This window comes from Hyperolius riggenbachi, chromosome 1, assembly GCF_040937935.1.
Source record: "Hyperolius riggenbachi isolate aHypRig1 chromosome 1, aHypRig1.pri, whole genome shotgun sequence".
Lineage (NCBI taxonomy): Eukaryota > Metazoa > Chordata > Amphibia > Anura > Hyperoliidae > Hyperolius > Hyperolius riggenbachi.
This window is the reverse complement of record NC_090646.1, coordinates 263,021,378-263,043,497: the sequence shown is the minus strand read 5'-3', so window position 1 is coordinate 263,043,497 and position 22,120 is coordinate 263,021,378. Positions and strand designations below refer to the sequence as shown.

Genomic DNA, 22,120 nt, shown 5'->3' with positions numbered 1-22,120 from the left:
GTCACGTGGTTCGGACCCGAACGCGCTCTGATTGGCCGAACTGTCACGTGGTTCGGGTAAATAAATACCCGAACCACGTCATATCTCCGCCATTTGTCTGTGGGTTTAGCTTTGGGTAGGCAGGCAGGGTAGTTCGCGCTCCAGCCACGCTAGCCAGGGTCCCCCCCAGTCATTGTGTGTCGCTGCTGGGAATAGTAGTACACCGCTCGCTCAGCATTCTGTTTACTGCCACTCTGTGTACCTCGCTCAGCCACACTATATAGCATTCTGTTTACTGCCACTCTGTGTCTGCTGGGAATAGTAGTACACCGCTTGCACAGCCACACTATATAGCATTCTGTTTACTGCCACTCTGTGTACCTCGCTCAGCCACACTATATAGCATTCTGTTTACTGCCACTCTGTGTCTGCTGGGAATAGTGGTACACCGCTCGCTCAGCCACACTATATAGCATTCTGTTCACTGTTCTGTGTCTGCTTGGAATAGTGGTACACCGCTCGTTCAGCCACACTATATAGCATTCTGTGTACTGTTCTGTGTCTGCTGGGAACAGTAGTACACCGCTCGTTCAGCCACACTATATAGCATTCTGTGTACTGTTCTGTGTCTGCTGGGAACAGTAGTACACCGCTCGCTCAGCCACACTATATAGCATTCTGTTCACTGTTCTGTGTCTGCTGGGAATAGTGGTACACCGCTCGCTCAGCCACACTATATAGCATTCTGTTCACTGTTCTGTGTCTGCTGGGAATAGTGGTACACCGCTCGCTCAGCCACACTATATAGCATTCTGTTTACTGTTCTGTGTCTGCTGGGAATAGTGGTACACCGCTCGCTCATCCACACTATATAGCATTCTGTTCACTGTTCTGTGTCTGCTGGGAATAGTGGTACACCGCTCGCTCAGCCACACTATATAGCATTCTGTTCACTGTTCTGTGTCTGCTGGGAATAGTGGTACACCGCTCGCTCAGCCACACTATATAGCATTCTGTTCACTGTTCTGTGTCTGCTGGGAATAGTGGTACACCGCTCGCTCAGCCACACTATATAGCATTCTGTTCACTGTTCTGTGTCTGCTGGGAATAGTGGTACACCGCTCGCTCAGCCACACTATATAGCATTCTGTTCACTGTTCTGTGTCTGCTGGGAATAGTGGTACACCGCTCGCTCAGCCACACTATATAGCATTCTGTTTACTGTTCTGTGTCTGCTGGGAATAGTGGTACACCGCTCGCTCATCCACACTATATAGCATTCTGTTCACTGTTCTGTGTCTGCTGGGAATAGTGGTACACCGCTCGCTCAGCCACACTATATAGCATTCTGTTCACTGTTCTGTGTCTGCTGGGAATAGTGGTACACCGCTCGCTCAGCCACACTATATAGCATTCTGTTCACTGTTCTGTGTCTGCTGGGAACAGTGGTACACCGCTCGTTCAGCCACACTATATAGCATTCTGTGTACTGTTCTGTGTCTGCTGGGAACAGTAGTACACCGCTCGTTCAGCCACACTATATAGCATTCTGTGTACTGTTCTGTGTCTGCTGGGAACAGTAGTACACCGCTCGTTCAGCCACACTATATAGCATTCTGTTCACTGTTCTGTGTCTGCTGGGAATAGTGGTACACCGCTCGCTCAGCCACACTATATAGCATTCTGTTCACTGTTCTGTGTCTGCTGGGAACAGTAGTACACCGCTCGTTCAGCCACACTATATAGCATTCTGTGTACTGTTCTGTGTCTGCTGGGAACAGTAGTACACCGCTCGTTCAGCCACACTATATAGCATTCTGTTCACTGTTCTGTGTCTGCTGGGAATAGTGGTACACCGCTCGCTCAGCCACACTATATAGCATTCTGTGTACTGTTCTGTGTCTGCTGGGAACAGTAGTACACCGCTCGTTCAGCCACACTATATAGCATTCTGTTCACTGTTCTGTGTCTGCTGGGAATAGTGGTACACCGCTCGCTCAGCCACACTATATAGCATTCTGTTCACTGTTCTGTGTCTGCTGGGAATAGTGGTACACCGCTCACCCGTCACTGTATAGCATTGTGCTCTGTGTCGCTGCTGGGAATAGTGGTACTGTATAGCATTTCTGTACTGCCACTGTACTGCTGCCAGTCAGCGTGTACTGTAAGGATAAGTGAAATGAGGAAGAAATCCGGTGAAAGAGGGAGGGGCAAGGGAAGAGGTGTTTCCCCTGACGGTTCACGTACAGGCCACAGGGGAGCACCCAAGAAAACCCACTCAATACCACCCATGTTGTCCAGGACAACAACCCTCACAAATCCAAAAGAACAGGACCAGATAATTACTTGGATGACCTCTCAAGCGTCCAGCAGTGGGTTAAGCAGCACCAGCACATCACGCACGAGGTCCGAGTCCTCAGCCAGTTACAAGGAGCCAGTGGGCACAAAGCTGACACAACCGGCAGCGACACCACGCACACAACTGCCAGATAACCAGTCCGATGAATTACCTCAGGACACAATGGGGTATTCGCAGGAGCTATTCCCAGCCCAACAAACTTCCACCTTTCAAAGGTCAATGGAGGAACAGCCAGAAATGTTGTGCCTGGATTCACAACCGTTAACTGTGGGAAATGTACCGCGCACTGAAATACGAGGCGAGTCCGAAGAGGACTCGGAAACCCAAATCCCAGAGCAATTTGGGCAGGAGGGGTTGCAATTGCAGGAGGTCGGCCGACAAGATCTGGAAGACGACGTTGGAGTGTGCTGCGCAGAGGTTGTTGTGGGGAGCTCTACTCCACGGCGGTGGCCCACAATGACATATGACGAGTTTGAGGAGATGGAAGAGGAGGGTATGGACAATGTGGACAGAGACCCAGATTTTGTTTGTGAACGAGAACATCGCCGTCGTAGCAGCAGCACAGATGAGTCTGTTGAAGAACACACTGCTGCACGAGTTCGCCTTGTGCCACAAGGTAGGCGGCGCGCAATTTCAGGCACCACAAGCGTGGAAGTTCAAGTGAGAGGCAAAAGAGGAGCAAACAGAAATCGCCAGCAAGGAGGCAGGTGCTCCAAAGTCTGGGCTTTCTTTGAAGACTGCACTGAGGATGTTACCATGGCGATTTGCAAGGTGTGCAAGACCCGCCTGAGCAGGGGGAAAAATATTAACAACCTCTCCACCACCAGCATGAGCCGTCACATGCTATCCAAACATCCCACTCTTTGGGCAAACGCGTCAGGACAGGGTACCAGAAACAACACTGCCTCCCTTGGGTTCACCAGACCCGCCTCAGCAGCAGCAGTAGCCCAGCCATTGCGTGGTTCACAACATTCACAAACATCAGACGACGCTGACACTGTCACTTTCCGGAGTAGTGCTCTTGAGGTCTCCCAGTGTTCATCAAACACAACAACCAACAGCCCTTCCGTGTGCAGCGCTACGGTTCAGTTGTCTGTGTCGGAGATGTTTGAGCGCAAGAGGAAATTGCCAGCAAATGACCCCCGGGCCGTGGCAGTAACAGCCAGCATAGCCAAGCTTCTGGCCTGCGAAATGCTGCCATATCGATTGGTGGAGACAAACAGCTTCAAGGGCATGATGTCAGTGGCCATCCCACGTTACGTGGTTCCCAGCCGCTACCACTTTGCACGCTCTGCAGTGCCTGAGTTGCATGAGCACGTGGTCAGCAAAATAACCCGAAGCTTGAAGAATGCCGTTGCCTGCAAGGTTCACCTCACCACTGACACCTGGACGAGTGCGTTCGGCCAGGGTAGATACATCTCCCTTACCGCGCACTGGGTGAACCTTGTGGAGCCTGGCAGCGATTCCTCACCTGCTACGGCACGGGTGTTGCCCACGCCACAAACAGCTGCACCGCCGTCCCTCCCACTGGATAACAGCAGCACCTACCTCTCTGACTCCTTCTCCTCCAACGCATCTCAAAGCTGTACCTCATCCGGAAACGCTAACCCAGCAGCAGTAGGATCGTGGAAGCAGTGCAGCACAGCTGTTGGCATGCGTCAGCAAGCGTTGCTGAAGCTAATCTGCCTTGGGGATAAGCAGCACACAGGGGAGGAAATTTGGAGGGGAATAAAGGAACAGACGGATTTGTGGCTGGCACCGCTGGACCTGAAACCGGGCATGGTTGTGTGTGATAATGGGAGTAATCTCATTCGCGCTTTAAGGTTGGCTAAGCTGACACACATCCCTTGCCTGGCGCACGTGATGAACCTAGTAGTTCAGCGGTTCCTGAGGACATACCCAGGCGTGCCCGATCTGCTGTTGAAGGTGCGTCGAGTGTCCAAACATTGTAGAAATTCCAGTACTGCTTCGGGGGCACTCGCCAAGATGCAGGAGCGCTTCAATCTCCCCCACCATCGCTTGCTGTGTGATGTCCCTACGCGCTGGAATTCTACGCTGCACATGCTAGCCCGCTTTTGCGAGCAGAAGAGTGCAGTGGTCCAGTACATGACGGCGCAGTACCGAGGCGCATCCGGCCAGCTGCCAAGCTTCTGTGGATCCGATTGGGCCAACATGTTGGACCTCTGCCAAGTCCTCCAAAATTTTGAGCAATCCACGTTGCTTGTGAGCAGTGACAACTCTTCAGTCAGCATTACCATACCACTGCTGTGTTTACTGAAGAGGTCGATGTTAAAAATCAAGGAAACAGCTGTCATGATGCAACTGGGGGAATCTGAAGGAGAAAACGATCAGCGTGATGGTACCAACATCAGGCCATCCGCCTCAGGGAACGCTGGCCCCAGCAGCTATGACGAAGAAGAGGAGGAGGAACAGCTGGAGTTGGAGCAGGAATTTCATGCCACCACTGACGAGGGCCAGAGCGGTGCACGTTGGACTTCCACAATTCAACGCGAATGGTCAGCAGAAGCAGACCAGGAGGAAGGTGACGACTATGATGCATCACAACAACTATCACAACGCTCACAAGAGGATGATGAGGATTCTGGTAGGACTCTGGCACACATGGCTCAATTCATGCTAGACTGCATTGAACGTGACCCACGCATTGTGCGCATTCTGGACAACACCAATTACTGGGTTTATACCCTTCTGGATCCACGGTACAAACACAATGTTCCAAAACTGCTTGAAGAAAGAGTCAGACAGGTCAAAATGGAAGAATACCAGCAGGCCCTTGTGGAGACTTTAGAGAGGAGATTGACATCCTCCCCCTCCTCTAGCCAGTTGTACGCAGACAGACTGACTTCCGCAAACCCAGGACGACCAGGAGGGCAGCAAACAACGCAAGCCGCAGCTAGTACCCAAAAGGGAATGGTATCGGCAGTGTCCTTGGAGTGGGAAAATTTTCTGACACCCATGCAGCCGCAGCCCACTGAACAGCAAGCGTGCAGATCCACCTCCAACACCGATCGCCTGGAGAAGATGGTCAAGGACTACATGTCAGATGGCGTAGCTGTGTCGAACCATCCATCTGCACCCTTCAACTATTGGGTATCGAAGCTAGACACCTGGCACGAACTGGCAATGTACGCAATAGAGGTGCTGGCTTGCCCGGCAGCCAGCGTTATGTCGGAACGCTGTTTCAGTGCTGCCGGAGGCATCGTCACAGATCGGCGTATCCGCCTCTCTACAGACAATGCAGACCGTCTGACTCAAATTAAAATGAATCAATCCTGGATTGGAAATGACTACGCAACACTCCAGGACCCCAACCAAGTAACATGACCAATGAACATCTGGGATGGTGTTGCGTTTCCGGGCCCTGTTTATTGAACCTCTCATCTGTATTACATTTATGACTGCATGGCGGCAAAAAGCATTGCTGCTATATCCGCACGCTTTTTGTCCACATGCAAGGCCTGGGTTGTTGTGTCTCACAAAGCGTGGCCTTCTCCTCCTGCGCCTGCTCCTGTTCCATCACGTCTGCTGCTGCTGGGTTAGCGTTGCCGCGTGGTCCCTGTTTATTGAACCACTTATCTTTATTACATTTATGACTGCATGGCGGTACAAAGCATGCTATCCGCACGCTTCTTGCCCTCATGCAAGGCCTGGGTTGTTGTGTCTCACAAAGCGTGGCCTTCTCCTCCTGCGCCTCCTCCTGTTCCATCACGTCTGCTGCTGCTGGGTTAGCGTTGCCGCGTGGTCCCTGTTTATTGAACCACTTATCTTTATTACATTTATGACTGCATGGCCGTACAAAGCCTGCTATCCGCACGCTTCTTGCCCTCATGCAAGGCCTGGGTTGTTGTGTCTCACAAAGCGTGGCCTTCTCCTCCTGCGCCTGCTCCTGTTCCATCACGTCTGCTGCTGCTGGGTTAGCGTTGCCGCGTGGTCCCTGTTTATTGAACCACTTATCTTTATTACATTTATGACTGCATGGCGGTACAAAGCCTGCTATCCGCACGCTTCTTGCCCTCATGCAAGGCCGGGGTTGTTGTGTCTCACAAAGCGTGGCCTTCTTCTCCTCCTGCGCCACCCTCCTCCTGTTCCATCACGTGTGCTGCTGCTGGGTTAGCGTTACCGGTCCCTTTTCCTGGAACCTCTTATATGTATTACATTTATGACTGCATGCCGACAAAAAACATGTTACCTGTGCAAAGAAAACAGACATTTCCCGCATTTAAAAGACAGTTTTCCCTTTGAAACTTTAAAATCGATTTTCTCAAAAACTATAAGCTCTTTTTGCTAATTTTTTTTTCCTCTTGTACCCACTCCCAAGGTGCACATACCCTGCAAATTTGGGGTATGTAGCATGTAAGGAGGCTTTACAAACCACAAAAGTTCGGGTCCCCATTGACTTCCATTATGTTCGGAGTTCGGGTCGAACACCCGAACATCGCGGCCATGTTCGGCCTGTTCGGCCCGAACCCGAACATCTAGATGTTCGCCCAACACTATTTCCAGCACATGACTACGGGGTCCATTGGTGCCGTTCTCCAGCACCCAAGGCTGAGACACCAAAGAGTGTCCCTTCATCCCTCCCACCCCAGCCATCACACACTGATTGCTATTAGACTAAGAGGCGCCCCAGGGCCCCCAAGCTCCCAACTCCTTAATCTCTAGTTATCTGGCTTGCGGTCACTGCCTTAAATCCCCTTTTCTTATTTCTCTCTGCTTCAAACACAATAGGCGAATGATAGCTGAGTGCAGGCACGTGCAGGGGGGGGGGGGGGGGGGGGGGCTCTGGGTGCCTAAGCACCCCTCTTTAAATAGCTATAAAAAGGCCCCTTTGGCCTTTGGCTGCGAAAATTAAATTACGCCCCCGGCTGCAATAAGCTCCACCTACCACCCCACCTATGGAAGCCATGCCTACCACATGTGGGAACCTCCTCCACATCTGGGACACTATGAAGTAAAGAGGTCCCATACATGAATGCTAGTGTAACCATCCCCGCAGTTGTGTGGGAGCAGGTACGATGGTGTCTCCCTGATAGCAGTGACCTCTCCCTCCCCCAGCATTCAGTGACCTCTCCCTCAACCTTGCACCCACACTGACCTCTCCCTCCACCTACAACCCATGCTGACCCCTCCCTCCCCAGCATTAGCACTGCAGTGATCCTGCCTTCCCCCAGCACCCACATTGTCCTTTCCCTCCTGCAATTGCATCTTTCCTGACCCCAGCAGCACTCATAGTGACCCCCCTCAGTACCTAAACTGACCTCTCCCTCCCCCAGCACCCTCAGTGCCCTCTCCCATCCTCCACCACCCCCAATGACTCCCCCTTCCTGCAGCACCCACACCAACCTCTACTTCTCCCAACATCTACCCACACCCCTTCCCCCATAGCTGGCACCCAGTACTCACACTCACATGACACCAAGTACCTGCACCTAGGCCTGACATTGCACCCAGTGCTCACACCTGCACACAGCCTCCACACTGCACCCACTATCTGCACCAAGCACCCACTTAACTGGTACCCATACCCAAAGTACCTGCATTTAAAACCTACTTTACACTCATAGCTAGCACCCAGTACAGGCATGGCACCAAGTATTTGCACCCATGTCAAAACCCAGTACTTGCACTCAGCACCCACATGACATACAATACACACACCCAGATCTCACATGGCACTAAGTACCAGCAATCAACACCCGCATGACACTCGATATCCACCCATAGCCCGAACCCACATGACACCCTGTACCCACATCCAGAAACCACATGGCACCCAGCATCTGCATTCAGCACCCACATGACAACCAATACCCACCTAGCCAGAAACGAAGCCTAGGAACCTGCGACCTGACTGACACAACATTGAATGCACCTAGCCTGTCTGTGACTGAATGTATGTGTCAAGTGGAGGGGCTCGGGGTGGTTTGGGACAGCTGGAGAACCAAGGGGGGAGGGGGAATTTACATGTCATTGCACTATTGTATCGTACTTTTTTTTGTTGGGGGGGGGGGGGGGCTTTTTAAAATCTGAGCACCCTCCAGTAAAGGACCCTCTGCATGGCCCTGGCTGAGTGAGCAGTGCGCTCCCTCCTACACTGCACCCTGGGGCTGGAGCCTCTCTCGCCTCTGCCTCAGCCCTGATTGGTGCTTAACCCTTTACTATATATATATATATATATATATATATATATATATATATATATATATATATATATATATATATATATATATATATATATAATGTATATTTGTTCCAAAGCAAAAAATGTTTCCTATGTTACTGTCACTTACAATAGGCTGCAAAAATCTGACAGATCTGACAGGTTTTGGAATAGCCCATCTCTTCACAAGTTTTCTTTTTTTTTTTTATAAAAGCACTTACTGAACAGCTACAGCAAGTCAGCTGCCAACATAGTGTGCAAGCAAGTAGGGAGGCTGGCATCTTTGTATAGATCCTTTCAGATTTTATTGCTTATTTTGAGCAACAGCAATATAGGAGTAACGTACAATTATTTTTAATTTTACAATTTTTCGTGATAGCGGTCCTTTCAGATGAAATGAAAGTGATACCTAATTAAACAGTTTTTTTGTATCTTGATACTTTATACAAGACAAGTAAAAAGACCCGCCCGTTAAAAAACAGGCACTAGATCACAGCCGCTAAACCCCCCCCCCCCCTCCCCCCACAATGTGCGCACATACGCGTCCTGCTTGCTCGTTCCCCACCACTGTCTGAAATATATGCACACAGGGAGCTGCTTGCTTGGCAGTTGGAAAAAGCTGTTATTTCCCACAATGCAATGTAAGTAGTAAAAATGTTTCTACCTCCACAATGCAATGAAAACTGCTGTAAACCACACACAACAAACTGTCAGGTCCGGTCCTGTGTCCTAACTGCCCTGGCTGCGCACATGCTCAGTACAAAAAAGCCAGGGACACACAACCATTTAGTTGATGATGCAGGGACACTTGCATTTTATTATGCAAGATGTGCTGTTGGTGAAAAGATGTAGTGATGTCTGTTTGTTAGATGCTGATGTAATACCGCGTCTAGTTAAAAATGGCGCCGGCCAAAAAATGGCGCCCCCTTCTGCCCGATATATGTTTAAAACGATATTTATCGTTTTAAAGGTTAAAATAGTGCAGACCTTTTGAACGAAATTTATCGTTTTAAAACTTTTTTTTTTTTGTCCTGCCTGAACGATATTTATCGTTTTAACCCCTGCTTTGCTGCCGTTTGGAAAATATCTGCCCGCCGGCTTTAATGTTTAATAGCAAAGCCCCCTTAAAAGCTAAAAACACCAAATTTGCAGGGAATGTTAAGAAGAAAATTGTGAACAAGAGGAAAAAAAATCTTTCAAAAAGACCTTATAGTTTTTGAGAAAATCGATTTTGAATATTCTTCTTCTGACCGTGGGAAAATTAAACGCCCGCCAACTTTAGCGGTTAATAGCAAAGCCCCTTTAAATGCCAGAAACACCAAATGTGTAGGGAATGTTAAGAAAAATAGTGGGAACACGAAGAAAAAAAATTTGTTCAAAAAGACCTTATAGTTTTTGAGAAAATCGATTTTAAATCTTCAAAGGAAATATATCTATTTAAATCGCGTACTGACATTTCCGTGGAAACTTTTTCCGCCGACTTTAGCAGTTAATAGCAAAGTCCCCTTAAATCCTAGCAACACCAAATTTGCAGGATATGTTAAAAAGATACTGGGAAACAATATTTAAAAAAAAATTGAAAAATTGTATTTATTTTTTTTTTAAATTAATTTTTTTGGGTTATGTTCAGAGTGTGGGAAAAGTTTTGAAAAAAATGACGTGGGGTCCCCCCTCCCGAGCCTCTGTAACCCCTTGTCTCCCATGCAGGCTGGGATAGCCAGAATGCGGAGCCCCGGCCGACTGGGGAGCCTTGGAGCCAAAATTTAAAGATGCTTTTTGTTCTCAGCTATACTTAGTATAGCTGAGAGTTGCGTCTATGCATCTATATAGACGCATTAGCGCTAGCTGCCGCTGCCCTCCCTGCCTCCCCCCACCTGTCACCCTCACCCATGCTGGCACCCATGGCGGCGTGTGTGGCGTCGGGGCGGCGGAGATCTTCAATCAACATGTATCAGAAGATCGCAAGATAGAGGATACTGTCGTGGGACCTGATTGGTGTGGGATTTTTTTCTTAAAGGTACAGGTAAGTATTTCTGGTTAATTTAGAACATTAAAGGACTTTTCTCGTGGTTGTGTTTTTATTTCATTTAACCCTTTATGGAAATGGGTAAGGGGTACTCCTGCACCCCTATACTCATTTCTCCTGGGAGGGGGGTGGGCATCTGGGGGTCCCCTTCTTAAAGGGGACTCCCAGATGCCACCATGAACCCCCCCCCCAGGGAGTCGTTGCCCCCGCCTCCACCTGGGGCAAGGGAGGCGGGGGAAGAGCCCCTTGTCCATGGATTGGACAAGGGGCTCCGGGGGGGAGGGGGAGGCTTGGCCGCCCCTCCCCCCCCCCAGGGCCCCCCATACCATGGACCATGCGGGCTGGTATAGCTCAGGGTGCGAAGCCCCAGTCCGCCGGGGCTCCGCATTCTGGCTATCCCAGCCTGCATGGGGGACAAGGGGCTACAGAGGCTCGGGAGGGGGGACCCCACGTCATTTTTTTTTTAAATTTGGTATCATTTTTTTTTTTTAATGTTCAGAGTGGGGGAAATAAATTTAAAAAAAAAACGACATGGGGTCCCCCCTCCCGAGCCTCTGTAACCCCTTGTCTCCCATGCAGGCTGGGATAGCCAGAATGCGGAGCCCCGGCCGACTGGGGCTTCGCACCCTGAGCTATACCAACCCGCATGGTCCATGGTATGGGGGGGCTTTGGGGGGGAGGGGCGGCCAAGCCTTCCCCTCCCCCCCGGAGCCCTTGTTCAATCCATGGACAAGGGGCTCTTCTCCACCTCCGATGATCCCTCGCAATAGCCTCGGAAATGTTCTATCAGTTACAATGTAACAAAGTTATTACAATGTAACAACTTTGTTACATTGTAACTACGCCGCACCCGACGTCACTCGCCACCGCCGCCGCATACCCGTCTGCGCTGCACGGACCCGACAGAGCTCTGAGCTATATAGCTCAGAGCTCTCTAAGCATCTTTGAGTTTGGGCTCCAAGGAGCCCCATTGGTCCTTAGCAGACCAATGGGGTTCCTTCTGATTTGAAGGAACCCCATTGGTCTGCTAAGGACCAATGGGGCTCCTTGGAGCCCAAATTCAAAGATGCTTAGAGAGCTCTGAGCTATATAGCTCAGAGCTCTGTCGGGTCCGTGCAGCGCAGACGCGTATGCGGCGGCGGTGGCGGCGGCGAGTGACGTCGGGTGCGGCGTAGTTACAATGTAACAAAGTTGTTACATTGTAATAACTTTGTTACATTGTAACTGATAGAACATTTCCGAGGCTATTGCGAGGGATCATTTATTTAAAGGGACAGGTAAGTATTAATGGTTAATTAAGAATATTAAAGGACTTTTTTCGTGGTTATGTTTTTTGTTCAATTAAAATACTTTTTCTAAGTGTTTGTGTGTTTATTTACTTTTAACTCTTAAAGGAAATGGGTAAGGGGTAAAAGTACCCCTATACTCATTTCTCCTGGGAGGGGGGGGGGGGGTGGGCATCTGGGGGACCCCTTTTTAAAGGGGACTCCCAGATGCCACCATGAACCCCCCCCCCCCCCAGGAAATCGCGGCCTCCACCTCCACTGCCCATCGGAGGTGGAGAAGAGCCCCTTGTCCATGGATTGGACAAGGGCTCCGGGGGGGGGAGGGGAAGGCTTGGCCACCCCTCCTCCCGAAGCCCCCCCATACCATGGACCATGCGGGTTGGTATAGCTCAGGGTGCGAAGCCCCAGTCGGCCGGGGCTCCGCATTCTGGCTATCCCAGCCTGCATGGGAGACAAGGGGTTACAGAGGCTCGGGAGGGGGGACCCCACATCGTTTTTTTTTTAAATTTATTTCCCCCACTCTGAACATTAAAAAAAAAAAATTTATACCAAATTCAAAAAAAAAAAATGACGTGGGGTCCCCCCTCCCGAGCCTCTGTAGCCCCTTGTCCCCCATACAGGCTGGGATAGCCAGAATGCGGAGCCCCGGCGGACTGGGGCTTCGCACCCTGAGCTATACCAGCCCGCATGGTCCATGGTATGGGGGGCTCCGGGGGGGAGGGGCGGCCAAGCCTCCCCCTCCCCCCCGGAGCCCCTTGTCCAATCCATGGACAAGGGGCTCTTCCCCGCCTCCCTTGCCCCAGGTGGAGGCGGGGGCGACGACTCCCTAGGGGGGGGGGGGGTTCATGGTGGCATCTGGGAGTCCCCTTTAAGAAGGGGACCCCCAGATGCCCACCCCCCTCCCAGGAAAAATGAGTATAGGGGTGCAGGAGTACCCCTTACCCATTTCCATAAAGGGTTAAATGAAATAAAAACACAACCACGAGAAAAGTTCTTTAATGTTCTAAATTAACCAGAAATACTTACCTGTACCTTTAAGAAAAAATCCCACGCCAATCAGGTCCCACGACAGTATCCTCTATCTTGCGATCTTCTGATACATGTTGATTGAAGATCTCCGCCGCCCCGACGCCACACACGCCGCCTCCGCCGCACTGCTCTCAGCTATACTAAGTATAGCTGAGAGTTGCGTCTATGTGTCTATATAGACGCATTAGCGCTAGCTGCCGCTGCCCTCCCTGCCTCCCCCCACCTGTCACCCTCACCCATGCTGGCACCCAATGCACCCATGGGTGCCAGAATGGGTGAGGGTGACAGGTGAGGGGGGGAGGCAGGGAGGGCAGCGGCAGCTAGCGCTATTGCGTCTATATAGATGCATAGATGCAACTCTCAGCTATACTAAGTATAGCTGAGAACAAAAAGCATCTTTAAATTTTGGCTCCAAGGCTCCCCATTGGTTCCTTATCGACCAATGGGGATCCTCCTGATCCCCATTGGTCTGTTAAGGAACCAATGGGGACCATTGGAGCTAAAATTTAAAGATGCTTTTTGCTCTTAGCTATACTAAGTATAGCTAAGAGCAGTGCTGCGGAGGCTCTGAACATAACCCCAAAAATTTAATTTAAAAAAAAAAATAAATACAATTTTTCAATTTTTTTTTTAAATATTGTTTCCCAGTATCTTTTTAACATATCCTGCAAATTTGGTGTTGCTAGGATTTAAGGGGACTTTGCTATTAACTGCTAAAGTCGGCGGAAAAAGTTTCCACGGAAATGTCAGTACGCGATTTAAATAGATACATTTCCTTTGAAGATTTAAAATCGATTTTCTCAAAAACTATAAGGTCTTTTTGAACAATTTTTTTTTCTTCGTGTTCCCACTATTTTTCTTAACATTCCCTACACATTTGGTGTTTCTGGCATTTAAAGGGGCTTTGCTATTAACCGCTAAAGTTGGCGGGCGTTTAATTTTCCCACGGTCAGAAGAAGAATATTCAAAATCGATTTTCTCAAAAACTATAAGGTCTTTTTGAAAGATTTTTTTTTCCTCTTGTTCACAATTTTCTTCTTAACATTCCCTGCAAATTTGGTGTTTTTAGCTTTTAAGGGGGCTTTGCTATTAAACATTAAAGCCGGCGGGCAGATATTTTCCAAACGGCAGCAAAGCAGGGGTTAAAACGATAAATATCGTTTGGGAGCAATACAAATATAAATATAAACGATAAATATCGTTTTTAAAGCCGGCGCCATTTTTTAGCTGTCAAAAACAAAAAATAACTAGTGATAATGGTTCTCTATGGGGTGCCGTTTTTTAACTACGATAACTGGCGCCATTTTTAACGGACCCCTGTAATACCAGGGTCCAGATTATTTTGTACAGTTCTCAACTGTAAAGTTGAAAGGAAATTCTAATGTGACGTTCTAGCACTGATAATGACATTAACTTTCTTTAGGCACTAGAAACTGGCAGCATTAACATCCTGACTGGTTGTTCGGGACAATTGTTCAATTTTTTTCTTGATAAATCAACGCCACTGTGGTTAGATTATATTGTACAGCATTTCTGACATCTGGTGGTTACATTTAGAATTGCAGCCACTTACTGTTAAAAGCTATGAAGTCTATTGTTATTAAGCCTATTTACGGTAAAAGACACTTTCATAAAAAAAAGGCTACTTTGGTTCACTTGAAGCAATACCATAAATAGCACCTAGGTAATTTAGTCAGTTAGCAGAAATTTGCACTATGATGGTCTGGTAACATGTCATTGGGAGTGCAATAAAGGAGAAAAGGGTAGATTGAAGAAGCGTGCAAGTCAAATGCTTCCAACTGAAGTCAGACTAGATTAGCCATGTGCTTGTTTCAGGTGTGTGTTTCAGCCACTACTGCACTCAGCAGGATGCCAGGCAACTGTTATTGGTTAAAAGGAAATAAATATGGTAGCCTCCATGTCCCTCTGAGTTCAGGTTTCCTTTAAATTAGCTCCAGGTTAATTAAGAGGCACCTCAGGGTCCCCAACACCTTAATCTCTAGTTATCTGGCTTGCAGTCACTGTCATTTATCCCTTCTTCTTATTTCTCTCTGCTTCAAACACAATAGGGGAATGATAGCTGAGTGAGTTGTGCGCCCCTTCCTACTCTGCGCCCTGAGGCTGGAGCCTCTCTCGCCTCTGTCTTGGCCCTGATGGTGTATGCTATCCTACAGTGGGTTGCAAAAGTATTCGGCCCCCTTGAAGTTTTCCACATTTTGTCACATTACTGCCACAAACATGCATCAATTTTATTGGAATTCCACGTGAAAGACCAATACAAAGTGGTGTACATGTGAGAAGTGAATCGAAAATCATACATCATTCCAAACATTTTTTACAAATCAATAACTGCAAAGTGGGGTGTGCATAATTATTCGGCCCCCTGAGTCAATACTTTGTAGAACCACCTTTTGCTGCAATTACAGCTGACAGTTTTTAAGGGTATGTCTCTACCAGGTTTGCACATCTAGAGACTGAAATCCTTGCCCATTCTTCTTTGCAAAAACACAGGAAAGAGGGCCGGCACCGCTCAGATGTATCAATAACTCTTTATTAAAATTGCAAAACTGCTCCAGCTCAGTCAGAGTAGATGGACAGCGTTTGTGAACAGCAGTTTTCAGATCTTGCCACAGATTCTCAATTGGATTTAGATCTGGACTTTGACTGGGCCATTCTAACACATAGATATGTTTTGTTTTCAACCATTCCATTGTTGCCTTGGCTTTATGTTTAGGGTCTATGTCCTGCTGGAAGGTGAACCTCCACCCCAGTCTCAAGTCTTTTGTAGTCTCCAAGAGGTTTTCTTCCAAGTTTGCCCTGTATTTGGCTCCGTCCATCTTCCCATCAACTCTGACCAGCTTCCCTGTCCCTGCTGAAGAGATGCACCCCCCGAGCATGATGCTGCCACCACCATATTTGACAGTGGGGATGGTGTGTTCAGAGTGATGTGCAGTGTTAGTTTTCCGCCACACATAACGTTTTGCATTTTGGCCAAAAAGTTCCATTTTGGTCTCATCTGACCAGAGCACCTTCTTCCACATGGTTGCTGTGTCCCCCACATGGCTTGTGGCAAACTGCAAAGGGGACTTCTTATGCTTTCTGTTAACATGCCTTTCTTCTTGCCACTCTTCCATAAAGGCCAACTTTGTGCAGTGCATGACTAATAGTTGTCCTATGGACAGAGTCTCCCACCTGAGCTGTAGATCTCTGCAGCTCGTCCAGAGTCACCATGTGCCTCTTGACTGCATTTCTAATCAGCGCTCTCCTTGTTCGGCCTGTGAGTTTAGGTGGATGGTCTTGTCTTGGTAGGTTTACAGTTGTGCCATACTCCTTCCATTTCTGAATGATCGCTTGAACAGTGCTCCGTGGGATGTTCAAGGCTTTGGAAATCTTTTTGTAGCCTAAGACTGCTTTAAATTTCTCAATAACTTGATCCCTGACCTGTCTTGTGTGTTCTTTGGACTTCACGGTGTTATGCTCTCCAATATTCCCTTAGACAACCTCTGAGGCCCTCACAGAGCAGCTGTATTTGTACTGACATTAGATTACACACAGGTGCACTCTATTTAGTCATTAGCACTCATCAGGCAATGTCTATAGGCAACTGACTGCACTCAGATCAAAGGGGGGCAAATAATTATGCACATACCACTTTTCAGTTATTTATTTGTAAAAAATGTTTGGAATTATGTATGATTTTCGTTCCACTTTTCATGTGTACATCACTTTGCGTTGGTCTTTCATGTGGAATTCCAATAAAATTGATTCATGTTTGTGGCAGTAATATGACAAAATGTGGAAAAGTTCAAGGGGGCCGAATACTTTTGCAAGCCACTGTATATATCTCAATATAAAACAGGTGTTAAATAAAGTCACCACTTATTCAGATGGCAAAATTCCATAGCGTCTTATAATTGTATCCAAAATGCTTCTCTGTTAAACATTGGCTTTTCCTTTAATCTAACCCCTACTCTTCATCAGGTCTTTATGTTCTTTAGAGATTGGAATTTTAACAATGAGACCTTGGGCCTGATTCACAAAGCGGTGCAAACAGTTAGCACGCTAGTGAAAAGCCCTTTATCATGCCTAAACTCAGTTTAGGCATGATAAGTTTAGGTGTGATAAGTTTAGGTGTGATAAGTTTAGGCATGATAAGTTTAGGTGTGATAAGTTTTTAGGCGTGATAAGTTTAAGCACCAACTGGGTTAGCACGGCAGTGCACAGCTGATCAAAAGTTTTGCGCTAGCAAAGTCTGGTGCACTTTGCATAGAGTTTAATGACGCTGCTTTGCGTGCGGGACTTTGCGCGCGATCTAAACTTATCTAAACTTATCATGCCTAAACTTATCATGCCTAAACTTATCATGCCTAAAGTTATCATGCCTAAACTTATCATGCCTAAACTGAGTTTAGGCATGATAAAATGGTTATCACGCCTAAAGTCTTTAACTGAGTTATCACCGCTTTGTGAATCGAGCCCCTTGTCTTTACACTTAATAAAATGCAAAGAGACAGACTGATTAAATAATGTTAGGCACCACCAGGGGAGTCTTAGGGTTAGGCACCACCAGGGGGGTCTTAGGGTTAAGCACCACCGGGGGAGGGGGGGTTAGGGTTAGGCACCACAAGGGGGGAGTCTTAAGGTTAGGCACCACCAGGGGGGTTAGGCATCACAAAGAGAGAATTCTGTGTGAGAGAAGGGAGAAGTTAGTTCATAATAATCACTTTTCTCATCTATATCAGCTTACTAAGCTATATCCAGCGCCCTTTTATAGACCAACAAATTTTGCATATACCAGCATCCTTTTAATAAACTAAAACTAGCTTTTCGTCTACACCAGGCGCATTTGTAGCCGATTTTGGCATCTCGTCTACACTAGGTGCCCTTTGTAGACAAATTTGGAATTTCATTTACACTACCAGGCACCCTTTGTAGACGAAATTTGGAATTTCAACTACATGGGGCGCCTTTTGCAGCCGCATTTGGCATTTCGGGAACACCAGGCGCCCTTTGTAGCCAAATGTGGAATTTCAGCTACTCTGGGCGCTCGTTGTAGCTTAATTTAGCATTTCGGCTACACTATGCATTTTGTAGTTGAATTTGAACTTTCGGCTACACCGGGCGCCCTTTGTAGCTGAATTTGGCATTTCGGCTACACCAGATGCCCTTTGTAGATGAATTTGGAATTTTGACTACACCAGGAGCCTTTTGTAGACGAATTTGGAATTTCAGCTACGCTAGGCACCCTTTGTAGCCGAATTTGGCATTTCGGCTGCACCAGGCACCTTTGTAGATGAATTTGGAATTTCAGCTACACCAGGTGCCCTTTTTTCATTTATATCAGATGCCCTTTTTTTCCAGGCACCCTTTTCAAATGTACGTGTTTTCTAAAACTGTGTCCTGGCTGGCTGTCGCCCTTTTGTTGCTAGGGTGGTTGAAACTGTGAAACCATGCAGTGAATTTACATCCTTATATAACGTTAAATATTTAACCTTCTGCCATGGTCAAACAACAGGCAGTGGCAGTTAATGACTATAAGTCTCTGTACTCAACCGGCCTAGAGCATGGCACCGTGGTTGAATTTCATGAGTGGGAGGGTTTTTTAGATCTCGGTGGACATCTCGGTGGATGTCTTTGCCTTAAGCTTAGCTGCCTCAAGAAAAATAGAGCCTGCTTCCCTCACTGGTTACTTGAAAATTACAACAGCATATCTAATCAACAGGCTGTAAATACTGCACCTGGTTAAAAAAACGAACAAAAAAACATGAAAGAGACCAACCCTAAAAACAGGAACCTGGAATGTACTGCCAATGACAACTGGACTGTCTCACAATATTCAAAACATCAGAGACAGAAGGAAGTCAGACATGTTAAACAAGTTCAAAATACTGCACATGGGCAAAAGTGGGCTTTTAGGGACCATGGCAGCCAGATATAATAGGCCAAAATGATTACACATTTTTATGGTGGGAATGTCTTTACTGAACCCACAGAGCAAGGTGTAGGCTTTGCATTCTGGAACACTTTAATGGAGAAAGTGAGGTTGAGCATGAGTGGTACTGAAGAAATCTTCATGTTCTATTGTAATGCCACCCTGCTTAGTGCATCTCACTAAGTACTCCCACTTCAGAAGCCAAGGATGAGTCCTATGAGAAGATATATACTGTATATTGCAGATTACGTTTTGACCACTAGATGGCAAAGGTCCTCCGTTCATGCTACAATTTACTTGCTGTAAAATTGATAGGCCAGGGCTTATAAGTAGAATCCTGGTAAATGGTTAGTGAAGTTTGTACAAATTGCTCTTTGTATTCAAAGTCTCAGCTATATCAATCCCTGCCATGTACTGACGAGGACCAAAAGTCCAAAACAGGATGTCTGCATATGGGTATGATGTGGCTGTGTAAAATTATTAAATTAAAGCTATAGGCTTGCTATACACAAGCGGTTCTGGATGTGAGCTTAGCTTACAGGGGCGAAAAGAGATAATTTGCTTATTCAGTAGTGGTGCATTGTGGGTAACCACAAATGTTCACTTATAGCTGAATTATTGTAAATTTTCTTCTGTTTTAAGAAGGCAAATCACTCCAAGAATCTTGAGAAAACACTGTTTTATTAAAAAAGTTTGACTAACTTGTCTGCACTTTATCCATGTCTATGGGTCCAGGCATGTTAGTGCAATAAATATATTATTAGCTACACTATTTTGTATTGCTTTCAAGTAAAATGAAAAAACAAACAAACCTGAAAATATGTTAGTATGTTAGTGAAACATGGATACATGTTAGAGAGGGAAAACTTTGGATACTACAAAAAATAGGCTGGCTACCAAAGCTTCTGTGCACAACTGTATCCTTCCATGAGAACATGGCTCAGTCCAGTGACAATACTCTGTCAGTGCTGCATCCTTGCTTTGAGCATTTCTTTGACACTTTGGTGCATTATGCTTTTGATTTATCGTTTGCGGCAGTTTTAGCACAAGGTCTACAGGGAAGCTGTATAACCTTGCTCGCTTAAGATCCAAAACAGTGCGCAAGACCCTCATGCTGTTTGGTTGTAAGGCAATAGTCATGAGTCACAAAGAGCAATGACTTAAGACCCTGGGCAAGGTGCAGGACAATGTGCAGAGAATTCGGGCTGACAATCCTTCTGAAGAAGACCAGTGTCATGATTGTAAGATGTTGAAGCACCTCATCTCCTGCTGTCTCAGATTACAGGCTATGGCCTCAATTCACTAAGATCATGCTGGAGATAATAAGGCAAGAGAAAACTTATCTCCACACAGTGAGAGAGTTATCTTATCTCTTCATTCCTTAAGTTACCTCCTCTGTAGTTAAGTTACCTCCTCTGTAGTTAATTTACCTCCTCTGTAGTTAATTTACCTCCTCTGTAGTTATTTTCACACTCAGTTAATTAACAGCCTGTCTTTAACTCTGGAGTTATTTTAAGGCTTGGAGAGTTAACTTAAAGACAGAAGAGTTAACTTTAGGTTTGCCTGAGGTAAAATGTTTCCTGAATACTACATGCCTTATCACCATGGTAACAACTCTAGACGAGTTATTAAAGACAGGAGATAATCTTAGTGAATTGAGGCCTATGTGTTAGATGTTGCTCATCAGTTCACAGAGGCATTGCTAGAATCCTGAAAGATCAAATGCACCCTGGTGCACCCATGATGCCACATATGAAATAAAGCAAAAATTATGCCACATAAAAAATACAGTAAACATAATGCCACATATGAAATGCAATGCAGTAAACATTACATCACATAAGAAATGGGAGAGCAGTGTGGGGCATATACTGGTATACTGGGCACTCGGAAGAACACAAAGGGTAGTGGGGCACAAGCAGAAGCAGAGGTTAGTTTGGGGTAGTCAGAGGGTGGTAGGGGTAGACAGAGAGAGCCGATGAACACAGTGAGTGGCAGAAAGACAGTGTGTGTGTGTGTGTGTGTGTGTGTGTGTGTGTGTGTGTGTGTGTGTGTGTGTGTGTGTGTGTGTGTGTGTGTGTGTGTGTGTGTGTGTGTGTGTGTGTGTGTGTGTGTGTGTGTGTGTGTGTGTGTGTGTGTGATGCTTGGATGGAGGTCGTGATCACGACTTGCCGTGATTCCACGACCATTTTTCAGCTATCCGCCATGGGTATTCGTCGCCGTCGATCAATTTTCATTCACTAGAATCCGCTTCGACAGACTGTGAATGAACGCATTCACGCTCGTGAAAACGGCGCAGAACTCGGGGTTAGTTCGTGAATAGCGGAAGTAGGCGGAAGTGACTTCCCTGGCCCAATTAGAGGCCCCCAGCCAGGCCCTAGCAACCAATCACAGGAGAGGAGGCTATGCCCTCCCCTCTTGCATATAAAGCGGCGGCCATGATGGAAAAGCTCCATCCTTGCTAGACTCTGGTACTGAGAGGATCATCTCCAGTCCATTGTTCCTTCAGCAAACGCGTTTTCTGTGTCAAAACCCAGCGTTTTACTGCTAACAGTGCTCTTATATTGTACTTGTCAGTTGTATTTAGTTAGCTAGCCAGTGAGTTATTGCTGTAGTCAGTGTAGTAAGAGTGTACTGTTGATTAGTGTGTGTTTAGTGCAGGCAGGCAAGTTCAGAGTGCTCACTTTTATTCAGCTAGCCAGTCATACACTTCAGCTACTCCTTACAGACAGTCACACTGCCACTGCCAGTACTGTTCATTCAGTAAGTTTCGTGAGTGACATTGTGTACTGTGCTCACTGCTCACTGGTATTATCTATCTCATTTGGCAGTGATACCCTTCAGTTAGGTTGTACTCTGCTCACTGCTCACTGGTATGATTCATCTCATTTGGCAGTGATACCCTTCAGTTAGGTTGTACTCTGCTCACTGCTCACTGGTATTATTCATCTCATTTGGCAGTGACACCCTTCAGTTAGGTTGTACTCTGCTCACTACTCACTGGTATTAATCATCTCATTTGGCAGTGATACCCTTCAGTTAGGTTGTACTCTGCTCACTGCTCACTGGTATTATTCATCTCATTTGGCAGTGATGCCCTTCAGTTAGGTTGTACTCTGCTCACTGCTTACTGGTATTAATCATCTCATTTGGCAGTGATACCCTTCAGTTAGGTTGTACTGTGCTCACTGCTCACTGGTATTATTCATCTCATTTGGCAGTGATACCCTTCACTTAGCTTGTACTGTGTTTACTGGTCACTGGTATTATTCATCTCATTACCCAGTGATACCCTTCACTTAGGTTGTACTACTGTGTTCACTGCTCA

The 22,120-nt window shown here is 46.9% G+C and overlaps 1 protein-coding gene across 1 annotated transcript in view; it reads left to right on the top strand.

Annotated features, from left to right (window-relative positions):
• The window catches only part of RASSF6 (Ras association domain family member 6), a 114,370-nt gene that overhangs the window by 70,327 nt on the left and 21,923 nt on the right, over positions 1-22,120 (top strand). The window lies entirely within an intron of this gene.